Source organism: Bos javanicus, chromosome 24, assembly GCF_032452875.1.
Source record: "Bos javanicus breed banteng chromosome 24, ARS-OSU_banteng_1.0, whole genome shotgun sequence".
In the NCBI taxonomy this organism is placed as follows: domain Eukaryota; kingdom Metazoa; phylum Chordata; class Mammalia; order Artiodactyla; family Bovidae; genus Bos; species Bos javanicus.
The window spans coordinates 17,992,437-18,011,806 of NC_083891.1; the positions used below are offsets into that span (position 1 = coordinate 17,992,437).

Sequence of the window (19,370 nt, forward strand, 5' to 3'; positions counted from 1 at the left end):
TTAGTATTTAATAGTAAGTGCCAGTTGTTTATATCTTCTTCACAGTGTATTTTATGTATATTTTAAAAATGAACTCTGGGGTCCTAAGACAGTTTTTTCAAAACTGTGGTTCCTAGTTTGCTTTAGCAAATATTTCTAAAGGTGGCCTCTGGATTAACAAGATTTCTTCCTTATCCTGCTCTCATAACCATGGCCAGAACAGGCTGAGCATGGGGGCTGCAGGCTGTTGTTTCTGTCCACCCAGGCTCTGCTTCAGAGGACAAGCAAACAATTCTTGAAGGCCAGTCATTAGAAATTATTTTTTCTAAAGTATACTGCAAGAACATCATAAAAATTTATTCTCAAAATACCAAAAAATAGACTTTAAAAATGAAGTATATGTGTAGGCAATGAGTATCAAAAATACCCATATGGTGACTAAAGATAGATTATAAAACAGCATCAAATGAAGACAGAAATGGGATATTTTGTGATAACATCAGACTTGGTAAGGAGGTAATATCACATTCATTATAAAATGGGTCAAAACATTGGAATATAAAGTAAAAATTGCATCTGAAATTCCAAATTGATGTGTATTTTGGGCTTAAATTACTCCTCCTCTATCTTTATAAAGCCATTGCCTCTGTCCCTACATATGCAGCAATAATTATATCTTTACATTCCTTTTAAAGGGTATCAGAAGCAAGGACAAATAGAAAAATAGCTATAAAAATGGCATGACAATGTCCTTTTAAATTATGTAAACCTCGTTTATGTAACAGTGTCACTGAACAAATAATCAGTTGGTTGAGGAAGATTAGTGTCTGTAATTATTTATTCATTTTAATGTTTGTTATTAAGCCTTCCTTTTGCTATTTGTGGCCATTATATGATGAAAGATCAATACAGAGAAGATGAGAAAGTGTGCAGATGATGGCTAATTATCAGAAACAAGAAAGGTAGGCAGATGTCTGCTTCCTGCTGATAATCCCACTCTTCATCTCACAAACGTTTCTCTAGTTAACATTTTCCTTGCCTTGAAACAATACAGAAAGGTAGCAGTTGTCTTATTCCTTTCCCTGTAGGTCAAGCATCTTACCAGGTTTATGAGGCTGTCTGTCTGTCTGTCCCCTTTTCTCTGTACTCCCAAACACAGTGTGTCACCTAACACAGGCACTCAACAATATTGGCTGAACGAATAATAAGTGAACAAGAAGCACACTGGGAAGCATTATGTCCCATCTAACAGATGTGAAATTCACATCAGCCTTCTAAATGCCCTGAGAAGGCCTGCAGTAAAAGAAGCCTGCTTAGTTTATGTAAAGGTGGTATCACCAAATGATTGTTTCCCACTGTTTGTGGTTATAATTCAGGGAAGCATGTTATGAAATACCAAATACTATATTTCCAATTATGGTTTGATATTGCTATTTTAGTTTACTAAAGAAGTGCATTGCAATCAGTTGTCTTTGGATGCAAACAAAAAGAAAAAGGAAACTCACTTATCTTACAATCACTTGAAATGCAATGCTTGTATCAGCCAAAAAGTCAAATTGTCTACTCTACTCATCCATGTTTGTTCGTGTAGCTTTTGTATCAGACCCAGGCTTCTGTAATTGAAAGTAGGTACCTTATCCATCGTGCTGCCTGTAGCTCCTAATGATTGTCACCGAACATCTGGTTTGTGATGGCACACTTATTTTCTTTTACATATTTTTGTTCTGTGCTCCACAATTAGTAAGCACTGACTTAAATCATTTAAAAAGAAATAACTGTTATATATCTCTGTACGATAAATTAAAGCTATAGATTTAGTGTTGCCCAACCCATACACATTATGCAATACAAGAGAAGACAGAATAACTCCATTGTAGAAGGAAGGTCTACAGATATTTTCCCGCTCTTTCATTTATCCTTCCTGAAAAACTCTGCTCAAAATCCTTATCGTTGATATAAAGAGAAAACACATTTTCCAACTGATAGCTCCTTCAGCAAAAAAGACTGGTTGCATCTTCTTAAGTTTGAGGGGAAAATGTGTTGAAGAACTTTAAAAACCATGTGTCAATTTTAAAAAGTGCTATTTTACAAAAGGACTTAAATTATTTTAAATGCCTTACTAAGTCTTTCTAGCAGCATTCAGGGCCTAGATGAGGTTTTATAATCACATATTTGTAGTGGTCTCAAACTGCTTTGATGTGTGATGTCAATTTTTTTCAGCCACATCTCTGCCTCAGGATTAAGGAAGAGCCTGAGTGCCAAGGAATTGATGCTTTCAAACAGTGGTGCTCTTGTGAGCCCCTTGGACAGCGAAGAGATCAAACCTGTCAATCCTAAAGGAAATCAATCCTGAATATTCATTGGTAGCACTGATGCTGAAGCTGAAACTCCAATACTTTGGCCAAGTGATGTGATGAGTAGACTCACTGAGAAAGACCCTGATGCTGGAAAGATTGAGGGAAGGAGGACAAGGGGACAACAGAGGATGAGATGCTTGGATGGCATCATGGACATGATGGACATGAGTTTGAGCAAACTCCAGGAGATAGTGAAGGACAGGGAAGCCTGCAGTTCTGTAGTTCAGTCAGTTCAGTTCAGTTGGTCAGTCATGTCCAACTCTTTGCAACCCCATGGACCGCAGCAGGCCAGGCCTCCCTGTCCACCACCAACACCTGGAATTCACTCAAACTCATGTCCATTGAGTTGGTGATGCCATCCAACCATCTCATCATCTGTCTACCCCTTCTCCTCCTGCCTTAAATCTTTCCCAGCATCAGGGTCTTTTCCAATGAGTCAGTTCTTTTCATCAGGTGGCCAAAGTATTGGAATTTCAACTTCAGCATCATTCCCTCCAATGAATATTCAGGACTGAATTCCTTTAGGATGGACTGGTTGGATCTCCTTGCAGTCCAAGGGACTCTCAAGAGTCTTCTCCAACACTACAGTTCAAAAGCATCAATTCTTTGATGCTCAGCTTTCTTTAAATCAAACTCTTACATACATACATGACTACTGGAGAAACCATAGCCTTGACTAGACGGAACTTTGTTGGCAAAGCAATGTCTTTGTTTTTTAATATGCTGTCTAGGTTGGTCATAAATTTATCCAAAGGAGCAAGCGTCTTTTAATTTCAAGGCTGCAGTCACCATCTGCAGTGATTTTGGAGCCCCCCAAAATAAAGTCTGTCACTGTTTCCACTGTTTCCCCATCTGTTTGCCATGAGGTGATAGGACCAGATGCCATGATCTTCGTTTTCTGAATGTTGAGCTTTAAGCCAACTTTTTCACTCTCCACTTTCACTTTCATCAAGAGGCTCTTTAGTTCCTCTTCGCTTTCTGCCATAAGGATGGTATTATCTGCATATCTGAGGTTATTGATATTTCTCCTGGCAATCTTGACTCCAACTTGTGCTTCATCCACCCTGTCATTTCGCATGATGTACTCTATATTTAAGTTAAATAAACAGGGTGACAAATTACAGCCTTGACATAATCCTTTCCCTGTTTGGAATCGGTCTGTTATTTCACGTCCACTTCTAACTGTTGCTTCCTGACCTGCATACAAATTTCTCAAGAGGCAGGACAGGTGGTCTAGTATTCCCAATCTCTTTCAGAATTTTCCAGTTTGTTGTGATCCACATAGTCAAAGGCTTTGCTATAGTCAGTAAAGCAGAAATAGATGTTTTTCTGGAACTCCCTTGCTTTTTCTATGATCCAAGGGATGTTGGCAATTTGATCTCTGGTTCCTCTGCCTTTTCTAAAATCAGCTTGAACATCTGGAAGTTCATGGTTCACATATTGTTGAAGCCTGGCTTGGGAACTTTTGAGCATTACTTTACTAGCATGTGAGATGAGTGCAATTGTGTGGTAGTTTGAGCATTCTTTGGCATTGTCTTGTTTGGTTTTGGAATGAAAACTAACTTTTTCCAGTCCTGTGGCCATGGATGAGTTTTCCAAATCTGCTGGCATATTGAGTGCAGCACTTTCACAGCATTATCTTTTAGGATGTGAAATAGCTCAACTGGAATTCCATCACCTCCACTAACTTTGTTCATAGTGATGCTTCCTAAGGCCCACTTGACTTAGCATTCCAGGATGTCTGGCTCTAGGTGAGTGATCATACCATCGTGATTATCTGGGTCATGAAGATCTTTTTTTGTGTAGTTCTTCTGAGTATTATTGCCACCTGTTCTTAATAGATTTTGCTTCTGTCGGGCCTGTATAATTTTTGTCCTTAATTGAGTCCATCTTTGCATGAAATGTTCCCTTGGTATCTCTAATTTTCTTGAAGAGATCTCTAGTTTTTCCCACTCTATTGTTTTCCTCTATTTCTTTGTACTGATCACTGCGGAAGGCTTTCTTCTGCAGTTCATGGGATCTCAAAGAGTTGCAGTGACTGAACAACAACAAAGACATTTATTGTGAGCAAGATCAAAATATATAATCTTATGAGAAAGCAAAACAATATTTCCATCTTAATGATCTGCTCTTAGACACTGGAGAAGGGATAGGCTACCCACTCCAGTATTCTTGGAGGGCTTCCTCCAGGGCTTCCCTGGTGGCTCAGCTGGTAAAGAATCTACCTGCAGAGTGAGACCTGGGTTCGATCCCCGGGTTACCTGTGGACCCTGCCTTAGAAAAATGTTTGGGCTTCCCTGGTGGCCCAGATGGTTGAGAATCCCCCTGTAATGTGGGATACTTGAGTTCAATCCCTGAGTTGGAGAGATCTCCTGGAGGAAGGCATGGCAACCCACTTGAATATTCTTGCCTGGAGAATCCCCATGGACAGAGGAACCTGGCAGGCTACAGTCCAAGGAGTCACAAAGAGTCAGATATGACTGAGGGACTAGGCACACATAGACAATGGAATTCAAAAAGGTCTATTCAATTAGACAGCAAAACAACTAAACCTATTATACTTACCTTGGCTCTAATTTTAATAAGTGACTTAAGGTTTCAGGAATTCAGTTTCCCCAAGTATGACAGGAATAATAGTGTACATCCCATAAAATTTTTGTGAGCATTAAATAACATGATCTGTGACAAGGTCTTCATGTAACATCTGTCACATTATTACCACTTAAAATATTTATAGGCAGACACTGTTCATTTTATTTATCAGTGATATGAAGGCTATCAAATTAGTTAAATATTAAGATATGATGGGGTCGGTCTAAATAATTGGTTAGAACCATGTTCAAAATATATGTTTCATTGTATTAGAAATTTTAAAAAATCATATATCTGATTTACTGATTTGTAATATTTATTTTCTTACAGGACTCTGTTCAGTCTTTTAAGTTTCTATGTTATAATTCACTCCAACTCTATAGTAACATTGCTTTGACCATCCCCTACTTTACCTAATAAACCCAGCTGCCTAATATACCACAGCTAGTTTTTAGGTTATATATACATTTTGTTTATTGAGTTCTGTAGTATGTATTTTGATTTAAAAAATAAGCTTAAGCTTATTATTATTATTTTGGTTATTTTTTATTGGAGTGTAGTTACTGGGACTAAACTCTTATTTGAAGGTTTTTTTTTTTTTTTTTTTCTTATACCTTTGGGAGATTCTGCAAGAATTCTTCACTATGTAGTTCTCTGTTAGAGATGAACCCATGTGATGTAAGCCCACTAGACTTCCTTATTCCCTTGCCCTGTGGGTCTGCCTGCTAGCATTTTGCTGTTCAAATTCCCTTGGCCAATAGTAGCTGTTTGGGGTCACATACTGGCAAGATGGCTAAAACATGATTCCATATAGCTGCTTTAGCTAAGAAAAACTCATATGCTTTTGCCAAGCCAAATAGTAGGAGTAGAGATTGTTCAGTGAGGTTCCTTCTCTCCACTCTGTCCTTTCCAATTTTATTTTTCATTGTTTAAATAATCAAAGTAGACGCAGCTTACACATACATCCAACAAAGCAAAAAGAAAAATAAGCATCCTTTCCTTGTTTATGTGCTGTTTTAAGTGATTTCCTTTGATGCTTCGAGCACCGTATTTGTTTCAGTGGGGCAGATACGTGCCCTCCCCTTTGTCTTGACTTGAGATAGAGACAGAAGGATCACTGCACTCTCCTTCTTACTCACATAGCAGACGATCCACATGTCCTCCTTTGCTCATAGGCTGAGGAGAGAGCAGGAAGTGTGATAGGGTTATTTGACCTTGTTCCATTTCTAAATAAGATATAGGAAACTTTCCAATTTCCTAATTGTTACATGATAATTCTGTCAGTACTTTTAAAGCCACTAGCCAATAAAAAAGCCCCACTCTATATCTTCATAACTAATTAAATAAGCAAGCAGATATAACATTCTATGTATCAATAGATATATATAAGTATACCTGTTTATATGTGTATATAAATATATATGGGCAACCCTTGGGACTCAGCTGCAATATGGGAGAACTGGGTTTGATCCTTGGGTTGGGAAGATCCCCTGGAGAAGGGAAAGGCTACCTACTCCAGTATTCTGGCCTGGAGAATTCCATGGACTGTATAGTCCATGGAGTCACATATATACATTTATTTTCTACGGAAAAGCATTCTCTTTTGAACCCTTGTAACCACAGAACTCTCTTTATAATTTTCAAATGTGAAGAGTGAATAAAATTAAAAGCATAGGTTAGTATTTAGCATTTATAAAGCACTTGTATTAGAATAGTACTTTAGAAGAATTCAGTCCTTAATCCTCATAACAGTCCTGGGAGGGAGGCCCAGTTATCATCCCTTTATAAATGAGGAAACAGAGACCTGGAAAGGTTGGTGACACATTATGCAGCTGATTGGTGGCCACCACCGATTAAAGCACAAAGGCCTTGACTTGGAGAGATGTTGTTCATCCTTTGGACCCTAAAAAAATGAGATTTCTTAATAAACCTGTGAGTCATAGAGAGGAGGCACAGACTGACTATGATTTTACTAGGCTGTTTCCACTGCATCTCATTGATGGCTTAAATCATCTTAGTGCTGCTGAACCCTTTTCAGCAATAAAATAAAAAGTGTATTAAGTGCTAAATTCTGCCCATAACTGGTATTTCTCATTGACTGCAAGTTTATGGAAGTTGTCAACTTCAGAGACTAACTTATATGAAGGCAATCCAGCCTCTGTAGGTAGATGAATTGATGTAGTCAGAAATGATGAGGATAAAATTAACAAATTTACCAGTCTTTTGGAGCTGAGGCTACATTTGCCAGTTTTTATATGCCAGCACTATCTCCTTACAAAACCCCAGAGTTGAAGCATTTATCATTCTCACCTTTAGACACTGTTACCTAGATACCTCAGTTTTAGTTACAAGCTTGAGATCACCATAGCAACCAATTAGTATTTATGTTGCTAAGACAGGATGCAGAGAAAGAGGAAAGCAGGATGTGCTTACTCATTTTTATATGATCTCAATAGAGAACGGATAAAATGCTGATCCCAGTGTCCAAATTCCTATCAACTTCTCTCATCCTAATGTATATTCACATTTGTCTTTTCCATTAGTAAACCACTTGATGGCAAATCACTTACGGTATGTATAATAAATTCTATATCTGCTAATAGTGCCCCCCAAAAAGGTGAGAGAAAGGAAAGATAATTATATTTTCTGATGTGCTGGCCTGTTTTGAGATTTGGGTTTCACAATCCAAGCCTTCAGCTCACACTTTTTCAAGATCTCCAGTATCAAATCACATATCTTCCTCTTGCTTTTTGAAAGACTATAAGCAGTTCCACAGGCTACTGTAATTTGTATTTTTGTTGCATTTTAGCCTCCTCACTTTAATTGTAAGTAATCTGAGAAACATAGGAAGAGTACAATCATTTAGGTACAAATAGCAGCTCCAGCACAAACTAACGAAGGAGCCTCAAGCAAGCCACTATGCTCCTTGACTCAGTGCTTAAAACAAGTTAGTATCTTGAGGTTGGATAGGGTAAATGCTCATTAAAACGTAGATGTCTTTTGCCAACTCCTTAAAAAATACATACAGTCATTTCAAATAAGTGTCTTTTTTATGTGTTCGTGTGTGTATTCTACACTGAATACTTTGTTCTTTTTCAAAAATCTAATTCTTGGAAAACTTTCCATACAGCAGGGCTATCTAAACTCTTCGCCATATGACTCTGCATTGCAAAGACAGTCGAGCTGTTGACTCTGAGCACCTTGGATTGCATGAACTTGTGGATATCTGTAATGTCACCGATCACCAGTGAGGTCTGGTCATTTTTGTTCTCCTTGTTTATAGAAGATTCCCCTAAGCAACATAATTGCTCCCCAGGTTTGTCCTGAAACAGCCTAGTACCCTTTGGAATTAATGAAATAGACTAAGAAATTATTACTCTGAAAAGCTAAGTAGTTTGGATAAATTGGATAAAGAATTAAAACTTTCCTTCTATTCAATTTGTTGTAAATGGTTTTCACGGCAAAGAAATGGTAAAAACTGGGTTCTTAGACCATGTCATAGACCATATAGGAGATGGAGTAATCTTTCTGGTCTATATGATTTCAGTCTCTTTTGACAAGTCTAGTAAGATAATTAGTTAGACAAGTTGACAAACTATTTAAATGAAGCTCATTTAATATCTTAACAGTTTGTAGATATTCCCAACAATCACTGCAAGCATAATCCACATGAGAGCCGTCTCCTCGTCAATCGTGGGCAGACGTTGCTCTGTCCCCAAAGCCCCTTCCTCAGTTTAACTGAAAGCTCTGAGGGCAGCTCCAGGTTCCATGCCTCTTGCATCTACTCTCTGCCCACCTTCACTTCACTGTCTTTAATAGAATTATTATAGATATTGACAAAGCAAAATATTTTTTAAATGGTTGCTAATGCCAAAACAATGCCAGCAGTAAAAATAATCAAATAAAACTAAGCTTATTTGGACTTAACCAACAGAGATGAGTAGTCATCACTGTTATTCTGCTGGATAAGTTATTTTTCTGTTTTTCTTCTTCATGTAGATGATGCCTCAAGGCTTTCACATCTGATACATGAACGCAGTGATATGCTTTCCCCTCCAGAATAGTTGACTTCAAATGTGAAACTGTGAACAAAACATAAGATACTCATTTCTACCATCAACTTTATTTGAGAAGTTTTTAAAAAGCCTCAAAATTATATATTGTTAACATTATCTTAGAATATTTTAGGTAAACAATAAAATGTTAGATTTTTCTGAGGTTTTTTTTTTTTTAGTAATAGTCTTTTAAATAGTCTTTTAAAATAGTCTTTCTTTTCTAAAGGCCAACTAGCTCAGTGCTAAACAATTCACTTTCTCTAAGTTTTCAGTATGAAAAATGTAATGGAATCATGTAATTACAGAAGAATGGAAGGCATTAACTGCCTATGAAAATTCTCCAGTACCTATTATAAAATCAAATCTAGGCAAATTAATTAAATAGAATCAAAAGTAACAAATACATTTTCTAGTGCCTTCAATGTGCAGTGTCATGTATCAGACAGTGCAAAACATACAGATATAAAAATAATACAGTCCCTTCCTTTGGGAACTAATCAATCATTTGGTAGCCAACACCTAAACAGGTGAACAGTTAAATAGTATTAAGAGATTAAATAATTATATAAGAAATGTTATAAAGTACAATTTGACTCTAAGTCTTAAAGAAAAAGACACTATGGGCATTAAACAGGTATAAGTTCAGAGGTGGGAAAAATCATTTCAGATAGTGTTCAGTTCGTCCTCACTTTGTGACTGCCTCTTAAAATTGTATCCCTCTGAAAATTCTCGCTTGGGGAGTATTTTGTGGAAGAAAGAAGGTTAGTGGCCAACTTCCTGGAATATGCACTGTACATGTCACTAGCTTGGAATTTATTATAGAATGTCTTGTACTACTGCTTATGTTGTTAGAAGTGTAAATAATGCAATAAGTAAAAGTTGCTCAGCATTGCAGGCAGATTCTTTACCAACTGAACTATCAGAGAAGCCCAAATAATACAATAATGATGATAATAATAGCTACAGTTTAAAAAAACCAAGTGTAATGTAAAGTGTTCTATATACATCATCTTTTTTTTTTTTTTTCCAATTTCTGTGTCGCTATTTGGTAGTTAGAATTTCTAAATCCTATTTAACTGTGTGAGGAGTTCTGGCCTAATTCTAAAAAGAAATGGCGTAACATAGCTTGCTGATAATAGATCCACGAAGTCAAAGTATGTGTTATGTCACTGTGTGTGTCTTATGCCAAAGTCTGTGACACCGACACTGATTTTTTCAACCTTAACCGCTGAGCTCTGGAGTTGTAGAGCTAGAAGATAAATTCTTGACGGCAGAGGCAACGCCTCTGTGTTCTGGTAATCCTCAGAGAGACTGAGTTTGAACCTGAAAATTGAGTCTTATACTGAGTAACTATCATTAGTCCACCAAGAAATAATTAGGATTTTAAGAAATCACACTTCAAGGATACCTGAGTTGAATTACTGGCTTCTCAAATTAGATGTTCTTTTAGCAGAGTGAATTCGAATTTTCTGATTCTAGAAACTGACAACGTGGGTACTGACCCTGTTTCTAATCCATCCTTCTTATGAGACTTTCGGGAAGGGATTTACATGCTCCATGTCTTAGATTTTCATCTGTACAATGAAGGAGATAATAATACCACTGATTGTGGGAAAGTCTTAAAGAGATGGAACTACCAGACCACCTTACCTGCCTCCTGAGAAGCCTGTATGCAGGTCAAGAAGCAACAGCTAGAACTAGACAAGGAACAATGGACTGGTTCAGAATGGGAAAGGAGTATGTCAAGGCTATATATTGTCACCCTGCTTATTAACTTATATGCAGAGTATGTCATGTGAAATGTCAGCCTGAATGAAGCACAAGCTGGAATCAAGATTGCTGGGAGAAATATCTATATCCTCAGATGTGCAGATGACACCACCCTTATGGCAGGAAGTTAACAGGAACTAACGAGCATTTTGATGAAGGTAAAAGAGGAGAGTGAAAAATATGGCTTAAAACTCAACATTCAAAAAACTAAAATCATGGCATCTCGTCCCATCCCTTCATGGCAAATAGACAGGGAAATAGTGGAAACAGTGACAGAGTTCATTTTCTCCAAAATCTCCAAAATCACTGCAGGCAGTGACTACAGACTTGAAATTAAAAGATGCTTGCTCCTTGAAAGAAAATCTATGACAAATCTAGACAGTTTATTAAAAAACAGAGAGATTACGTTGCTAACAAAGGTCCATACACTCAAAACTATTATTTTTCCAAGAGTCATGTATGGATGCGAGAGTTGGACCATGAAGAAGGGTGAACACCGAAGAACTGGTTCTTTTGAACTGGCAGAAAGTGAAGAGGAACTCAAAAGCCTCTTGATGAAAGTGAAAGTGGAGAGTGAAAAAGTTGGCTTAAAGCTCAACATTCAGAAACGAAGATCATGGCATCCGGTCCCACCACTTTATGGGAAATGGATGGGGAAACAGTGGAAACAGTGTCAGACTTAATTTTTCTGGGTTCCAAAATCACTACAGATGGTGACTGCAGCCATGAAATTAAAAGATGCTTACTCCTTGGAAGGAAAGTTATGACCAACCTAGATAGCATATTCAAAAGCAGAGACATTACTTTGCCAACAAAGGTTCGTCTAGTCAAGGCTATGGTTTTTCTTGTGGTCATGTATGGATGTGAGAGTTGGACTGTGAAGAAGGCTGAGCGCCAAAGAATTGATGCTTTTGAACTGTGGTGTTGGAGAAGACTCTTGAGAGTCCCTTGGACTGCAAGGAGATCCAACCAGTCCATTTTGAAGGAGATCAGCCCTGGGTGTTCTTTGGAAGGAATGATGCTAAAGCTGAAACTCCAGTACTTTGGCCACCTCATGCGAAGAGTTGACTGATTGGAAAAGACTCTGATGCTGGGAGGGATTGGGGGCAGGAGGAGAAGGGGATGACAGAGGATGAGATGGCTGGATGGCATCACTGACTCGATGGACGTGAGTCTGAGTGAACTCCGGGAGTTGGTGATGGACAGGAAGGCCTGGCATGCTGCGATTCATGGGGTCACAAAGAGTCGGACATGACCAAGCGATTGATCTGATCTGATCTGATTGGAGAAGACTTCTGAGAATCACCTGGACTGCAAGGAGATCCAATCAGTCAATCCTAAAAGAAAATCAGTCCTGAATATTCATTGGAGGGACAAACGTTGAGGCTGAAGCTACAATACTCTTGCCACCTGATGCGAAGAACCAATTCATTGGAAAAGACCCTGATGCTCGGAAAGATTGAAGGCAGGAGGAGAAGGGGATGACAGAGGATGAGGTAGATGGATGGCATCACTGACTCAATGGACATGAGTTTGAGCAAGGAGTTGGTGAAGGAAAGGGAAGCCCGGCATGCTGCAATCCATGAGGTTGCAACAAGTCAGACATGACTGAGTGATTGAACAACAACAATAAGAATGGGTTGTTTATGTTGTTGTGAGGATTAAATGAGAAAATCTATGTCAGGCAGCTAGAACTGTGCCTAACAAGTAAGTAATCAAAATATTAACCATCGTCATTATTTTCTGGACATTGGAGACGATCACCTAACTTCTGCAATGGAGGGATTGAATAGCTGGTTATCATCTATTGTTTATTAACTGTTCTATGTAAATATCCTGAAGTGACAAGGCAGGATTTGCTGGAGGACCCAGGAGTGAATCTGCCAGACACAGAAAACAAAAAGAAACTTTCAAAGCAGTGCCAAACACGGCCTCAGAATCTATACCTGGAGTCAGTTCCCTCTCTTGGTGAATCTGGCTAGAGATGGAGACAAAAATGGATCTTCCTTTTCATTGAACTTTCCCAAAGCATTAGAAATTGGAGGTTCTTTTAAAATTTTTTGTATGTGTTTTAGAAAAGATGTGTATGTCTATGTATGTCTGTATTTATTCACATGTGCTTAGCATTCCTTTTCCTTTCTAAAACCTTTAAAAAAGGCTTAGAGGCTTTTCTCTCTTTTTGGTTTGTTTTGAGTGGTCTTGAATCCTTCTGTGCTTCTCAAGATGCAATGGCAGCAAATCTGAGTTGGTTTCTGTTTCAGTGGCTTTGTCGTTCAATCTGCAGACAGAGACATGTTTGACATGGAAATCTCCAAATGAAAAATCAAGATCTATTCAGTTTTGCTTATCTTACCAAGTCTATATTTTTTTACCAGTCCCCAAAGTGCAATTTCCTAAAAGGACTAAAAGAAGCCATCAAACTACTTTGATACTAAACAACCAAAGAAAATAGTGGACTGAGAAAGCTTGTCATTTTTTCAAGCTGTAGAAATACAGATTAATTTTTGTCTCTAAATCAACCAATCAATTTTATATCAAAATGCTCTGTTGACTGCCTATTGAATTCTTAGGCTTGAACTTTGTTTTGTGAGGTGAAGAGTGAGAATGAAGAAGCTAACAATTATTGAGCACCTATTCCAGAACATTGACTTATAGATCACTGTGCTCCATGGGCCATTCTAGAAGAGGGTTATAATAAGGCCATGATAACAAGAATAAGTTTTCTATGGCTCTGCCTCAATGCACAAATAGAAGAACTTCAAATCTCCTCCCTTAAATCCACTCCAGTTACTTTTGAGAATTCCTGATGAGTGAACAACATGTGCTGACCTGCCCCATCTTCTGGGCGAGCACTTTGTGCATGGCCCATCATCCCACTCTACTTCTGTCTTCTCAGTTTCCTCCTGTACCTCTGACAACCTCTTTACAACAAGACTTCTGACTATTCTAACTATGCCCATTACATCCACTAGGCCTGCAATATGCCTCTCGTCATTACTTTCCCTCCTGATCTGGTTATTCCACCATCCCACCTCGTATCATCTCAATAACCTTATCTAAGAGGCTGATTTCAATTTTCAGCCTCTCCTTTGACTTCTAGCTTTCCCTCATACCCTACATCCAACTAGTCAGCCAATCTTGCCAACTATGACTGTAAATCTACCTACTATCACAATTATTTCCCCAAACCATCTTCACCACAATTCTGCCCCAATCAACATTTTCTGTCTCCAACCATGAAAACAGCCTCCTAAATAGACATCTTTCAATTTGATGACTGAAATGGCCCCCATAGATAGTTTTCCAATCTATTTTATCTGTATGACATCAACACTAATTTTTAAAAAGCAAATATGATCATGCCATACTTCCTTAAAGCCTTTTAGTGATGCCCTGTTTTTCTGAGGATAGAGATCCAATATTTTGCCCCTTCCTTTCCTTCCAGCCTTATCATCACATCCTTATCAGGCAAATCACTTGTTAGCCCAACTAAATTTTCTTATGTTGCCTACAGATGCTATGTTCTCTCTTCATTCCATACCAATGTTCAGTTTCTTCCTCATTCTAGAATAACCTTCCCTGTAGAATGTCGGCCATCATCCTTAGGTTTCACCTTAAGCTGAGTTATTCAAGGAAGTGTCCCACTCCCACCGTACACCTCCAAATGGGCATAAGACGTGCTTCCTGTATACTCCCACAGCACCCAGTACATGCATTACCATTATCTACACAGCACCGTTCTCAACGGTTTATTTGGCTTTTTCCTCCACTACCCCAATATAGTAAAATAATGAGGATGAGTTATCAGCAATATCTTTCAAATGCCTGGACTATGAAAGATGCTTAGTTAATATCAGAAGTATAAGTGAACAGTGAAAAGTGATGGTATTTACTTCCCAGGCCGCCAATACTGCTACCAATGTCAGTGATATTCCCTGGAGGACAATTACGCCACTGATGTCAGCACTGGGGACATAAATACCCAGGGTTGATTGATTGTGAAACATCTGCAAAGCTGATGGTTCCTCAACCTTTGCAGTGGACACTGAGCTGGAAATCTGTTCATGTTGTCTGGTACATGAGGACCCTCCTCAGAAGACTTGAAATAGAACTTTTGTGTTTTATCCCCCTGTTTGCCCATCTCCTCATAAATCAGACATAAGCCAGTGGGACCTGGGATAGAGAATAGCAGACTGGCAGAAGTAAAATTATTAATTTGCAGATCATTTCTCCTCCTAGTGACACTTGTACCTCTTTTGAAGACTCTATGGTTGTTTTCCTAAAGTGAGCCTTTACTAGGATGATGCCAGGTCTGAAGTGAAAATACATTCTCATTCTTTTTTAAAGCAACTATATCCCTTGCTAATCCTGTAGAGGAATCTAAGGGTGAACACAGATTAGATGAACACAGATTAGTTCAAACTAAGCTTGTGGTAAATGCATTACAGATCTTATGAATCATGTACTACCATATGCATCTTATAGTCAGGGATAATGAAGGCTCTGAACACTTCTCCATACCTCAAGATTACTTCTATACTTCATACTACCTTCCTTCTAAAGTAAAGCAGAAAAGGTTCAGAATATGAACTAATATTTTGCATTAAAAAGAGGCCACTAGGGAAGATTTTGGGGTGCCTGTGTACTAGTTTCCTATCTGTCCCCACTTAGCTCTGTGGCATTCAGCAAAGAAAATAACTCAGTGAGCCCATTTTCCTCATTTGTAAAACTGTTTCTATAATATGACTGCTGAATTCCCCTTTCTTTCATGAAATCCTATAAATTAATATCTTTCCTCAAACATGTAATGATCCACAAAGATAGGTAAGGTTTAGCAAAAACAACAATAACAGTATGTTGTGTAGCTAAGGGCTGATAAAAGCTTGTAAAATTAAACCTACAAAGAAACCTAAGTGGAGTTATTAGAAAAATAAAATTTAGGACAGATGAATCTTGAGTCATCTTTGAATGAAAACTAAAATAGAAAGGCAAAAAAGCTGCAGTGATTTAGTAAACAGACGTCTAACACAAAGCTACATTTTAGCTGTTGGGGTCTACTTTGGCCAGGGCCCAAGGAAAACTGACTAACATTAATAGCAATGAAATAGATTGTAATCTATTAAAACAAAAGATTCAGTTTAAAGAATTAACATAAATTCTCAGTCCTTAAATTGGCAAAGCTTCATTTATTGGGAAACTCAACTATGCAGAATGACTTACAGCTGTGGACATTGAATAGTGACAGGTTTACTGTAATAATAATAACCACAGTGCCAGCAAAGGAAAAGACAGATGGATCCAACTCCTAGGCCTTGCCATCACTTCTCCTGATTACTCTGGCTTATTTTGAGCGTCGACAAAACGGTGGGGTGGTTATCATAGATCTTTGCATAGTGTTGATTCAAGTGTGTGTTGAAACAAGCCTGCTCCTGTGTAATTCATTTATATCACTGGCTCATACTTGCCTTTTCTCCCCTTCCTTCCATCTTGCATATCTCCAAGATGAGCATTTATCTTACTTTGCTCTCCTGTTCCTCTTCTGTTGTCAGTCTAGCAGGTGTTCTTTTCAGATTGCTTTCATTCTTCATTATTCATTTTGGGTCCCTTTCTACCTTTGTGTCCATTTTTATCCTTCCCTTCCCTTCTTATGCACCTCAGGTGCCAAAGCCATCCATTTGTCAGAAATGTTTGGTGCTGTTTGTTTGTGGTTATTTCCCCCTAAACTAGAGCTTAGCAAATCCACCTGGCGAGCTGTTTCTTCTTTTTAAGGGAAGAAAGGCTTTCTAAGCTTAGGAGAAGTTAGAAATCAGGCCTGTCATTTTTCTTCACACCTGCTCCAGTCCTGATGCAACCATTCTTCTTTAGGGGCTCTGCTTTCAAATGACATCATCACTTATTTTTTCCAGCAATAAATGTGGTTGACTGTAATTTACCTGTTCCTAAAGTTCAGAGGTTCAGATCACTATAGGCTTATGAGCATCTGGCAAGTTGGTCATATTGAGCATCACAGAAAAGCATCTAAATATGTGTGCAAATTCATTTCTTTATGCATTTTCCAGGGCTACTCAATGAGACTGTCCTAGTGAATCACCCCACCCTTTCAAAGTGGTTCACAGCCCACAGTTGGCTCTGGCTCATTAGATGATCTCACAAAATATGCTGTTTCAGCATCTTTGGCAGGAAGACATGGCCCATCAGCATCAGAGTGGCCAGTGAAAGCCTCCAGCCATGGGGGAACAAAAGCCTCAGGATCAGTAAAGGGCTCCCAATTCAACTCTCATCAGTATAGTTTAAAAAAAAAAAAAAACCCTCATTATAGGGGCTTCTGATATTTCATACCACCAAGGAGATGTAGAAAATCCTTATTTAGAAAAAATTAAAGTATGAAAGTGAAAGTTGCACAGTCATGTCCAACTCTTTGCGACCCCATACTGTCCGTGGAATTCTCCAGGCCAGAATACTGGAGTGAGTAGCCTTTCCCTTCTCCAGGGGATCTTCTCAACCCAGGGATTGAACCCAGGTCTCTCCCATTGCAAGCAGATTCTTTCCCAGCTCAGCCACAAGGGAAGCACAAGAATACTGGAGCGGGTAGCCTATCTCTTCTCCAGTGGATCTTCCTGACCCAGGAATCAAACCAGGGTCTCCTGCATTGCAGGCAGGTTTTTTACCAACTGAGCTATCAGGGAAACCCCAATATATTGCAACTATTTGTAAGAATATATTTATGTATGATTTGTATATATTTCAAAATAGCCAAAAACTTACATGCCATTGAATTTAGAGGAATCAAACTTTGTGACAAGAAAAACAAAGTATGTCAGTAAAGATGCCTTCTTATTGAAGTTGCACAGGGATGCTTAAAATAGTGACAGGCTGGTCGGAGTACTAATAATAATCTGTAGGCTGCAGCATTTCTACAACCTGTCCTTACATCAAATTCTAATTGAGCACTTTATTTTTCAGTTTAGTCAAATACTATAATAGTGCTCCCAGCTCGCAGACTTTTTTGCCTTCTGATCTGGATATGTGCAGCAGCATGAACTGACTGACAACAAAATTCTTTTCATTTGAAAGTAAAGATTTCCAATTTATTTTCTTCTGTAGTTGTAAGTAAACATTCTGAGGAGGGAAAAAGAGTTTATATACATTGTCTGATTCAGAACCTGGCTTCTTATTATTCAGGGATTTCTGGAGGGTATGTATAATGTTATCTACAACTCTAGACACTTTTCACTTCTTCATACTTCTGTTAGCAATCGATTCTGTAGATTTAAAAAACAAGAAATGTTCAAAAGATATCACTCTATCCTAGCCAATAATTCTGTAGTTTCAACCTCACTATCCTGTGCTATATTTTTTATTTTCTGTCTTCTTCTTTAAAGCATCAGCTTCAATACAGGGTACTTTTCTTTTTAACTTTTCTTCAGTTCTTTGAAAAGGCATCTAACGGTATCATGAGGAAATATATGTAAACATTTTTTGGGGGAATAGCATACAGATATTTATCTATTACTGTCTAGAAGAGTTCTGTCATGCTTCTTTCACTGAGCTAGTCAAAAAACAAATGACTTATCACCATCACTAGGCAACAAAACATGTTTTGCAAAAATATATCAGAGATTTGAATAAAATTATATTAAAGCCTTATGTATAACTGGTTCACTTTGTTGTATAGCAGAAACTAGCAACATTGTTAAGAAACTATGATCAAATAAAAATTAATTTAAAAATTATGTAATGTTTGTACTCTCCTGAGCCAATTTTTCTGTTGCAACTTTGTGAGGTGTTTATAGCAGTTTTTATTTCTTTTGTCTGCATATTTGTCCATCCATATTTAAAGACTGTAGGACATGGTGCTTCATTGAGTTTCTTTGGCCAGATTCCTTTATCAATTAATATTTTGTATCTAAAAAGCATGCCCTGCAGAATGTCTGCTGGAAAACGATAAGAAAGTTTGTAGAGTTATAGAAACATCTGCTTAGTTTATATTACAGTTATTGATAACGATGTTCCAAAACCTATAAAGCTGCAAAAGCTGAATGAGATTTTTTTTTCTTTTCATCTTCAGGTGTCATATTTTCTACATGCAAAAATAATGAGAGCTCTTCCAGCTGCAGAATGGATAACATTTGAGCACTGAAGAGCTTGATGAGATGGATATTTGGACTGCTACAATAACAGAAGCAGCTCTAGAAGGAGGCATTTGGATTTAAGAACAGGAGAGTTAGTTACTAAGATATTTTCCACAGTTATTTGTGCATCCTTGAATAAAGAAATAAAGTTTAATAGTTTTTAATTATAAATACAGGATAGGCTCAATATTTGTTCAGTCGCTAAGTCGTGTCCAACTCTTTTGTGACCCCATGGAGTATAGCCCACCAGTCTCCTCTGTCCATGGTATTTCCCAGACAAGAATACTGGAGTGGATTGCTGTTTCCTTCTCCAGGGAATCTTCCTGACCCAGGGATGGAAACGTGTCTCCTGCATTGCAGGCAGATTCTTTACCGCTGAGCCACCAGGAAGCCCTGGGCTCAATAATGCAGTCAAACAATAGAGAAATGCAGAAATCCCCACTGACACTTTATTTGAAGTGACAAGTATTGTGCTCAGTTTCTTC

At 38.1% G+C, this 19,370-nt stretch overlaps 1 long non-coding RNA gene across 1 annotated transcript; it reads left to right on the forward strand.

Annotated features, from left to right (window-relative positions):
* The first annotated feature begins 7,324 nt into the window (after positions 1-7,324).
* Positions 7,325-19,039, forward strand: LOC133237376 (uncharacterized). The gene is made up of 3 exons (XR_009733164.1): positions 7,325-7,499; positions 8,059-8,180; positions 18,822-19,039. It is a non-coding gene; the product is annotated as an uncharacterized LOC133237376 (long non-coding RNA).
* The last annotated feature ends 331 nt before the right edge of the window (positions 19,040-19,370 follow it).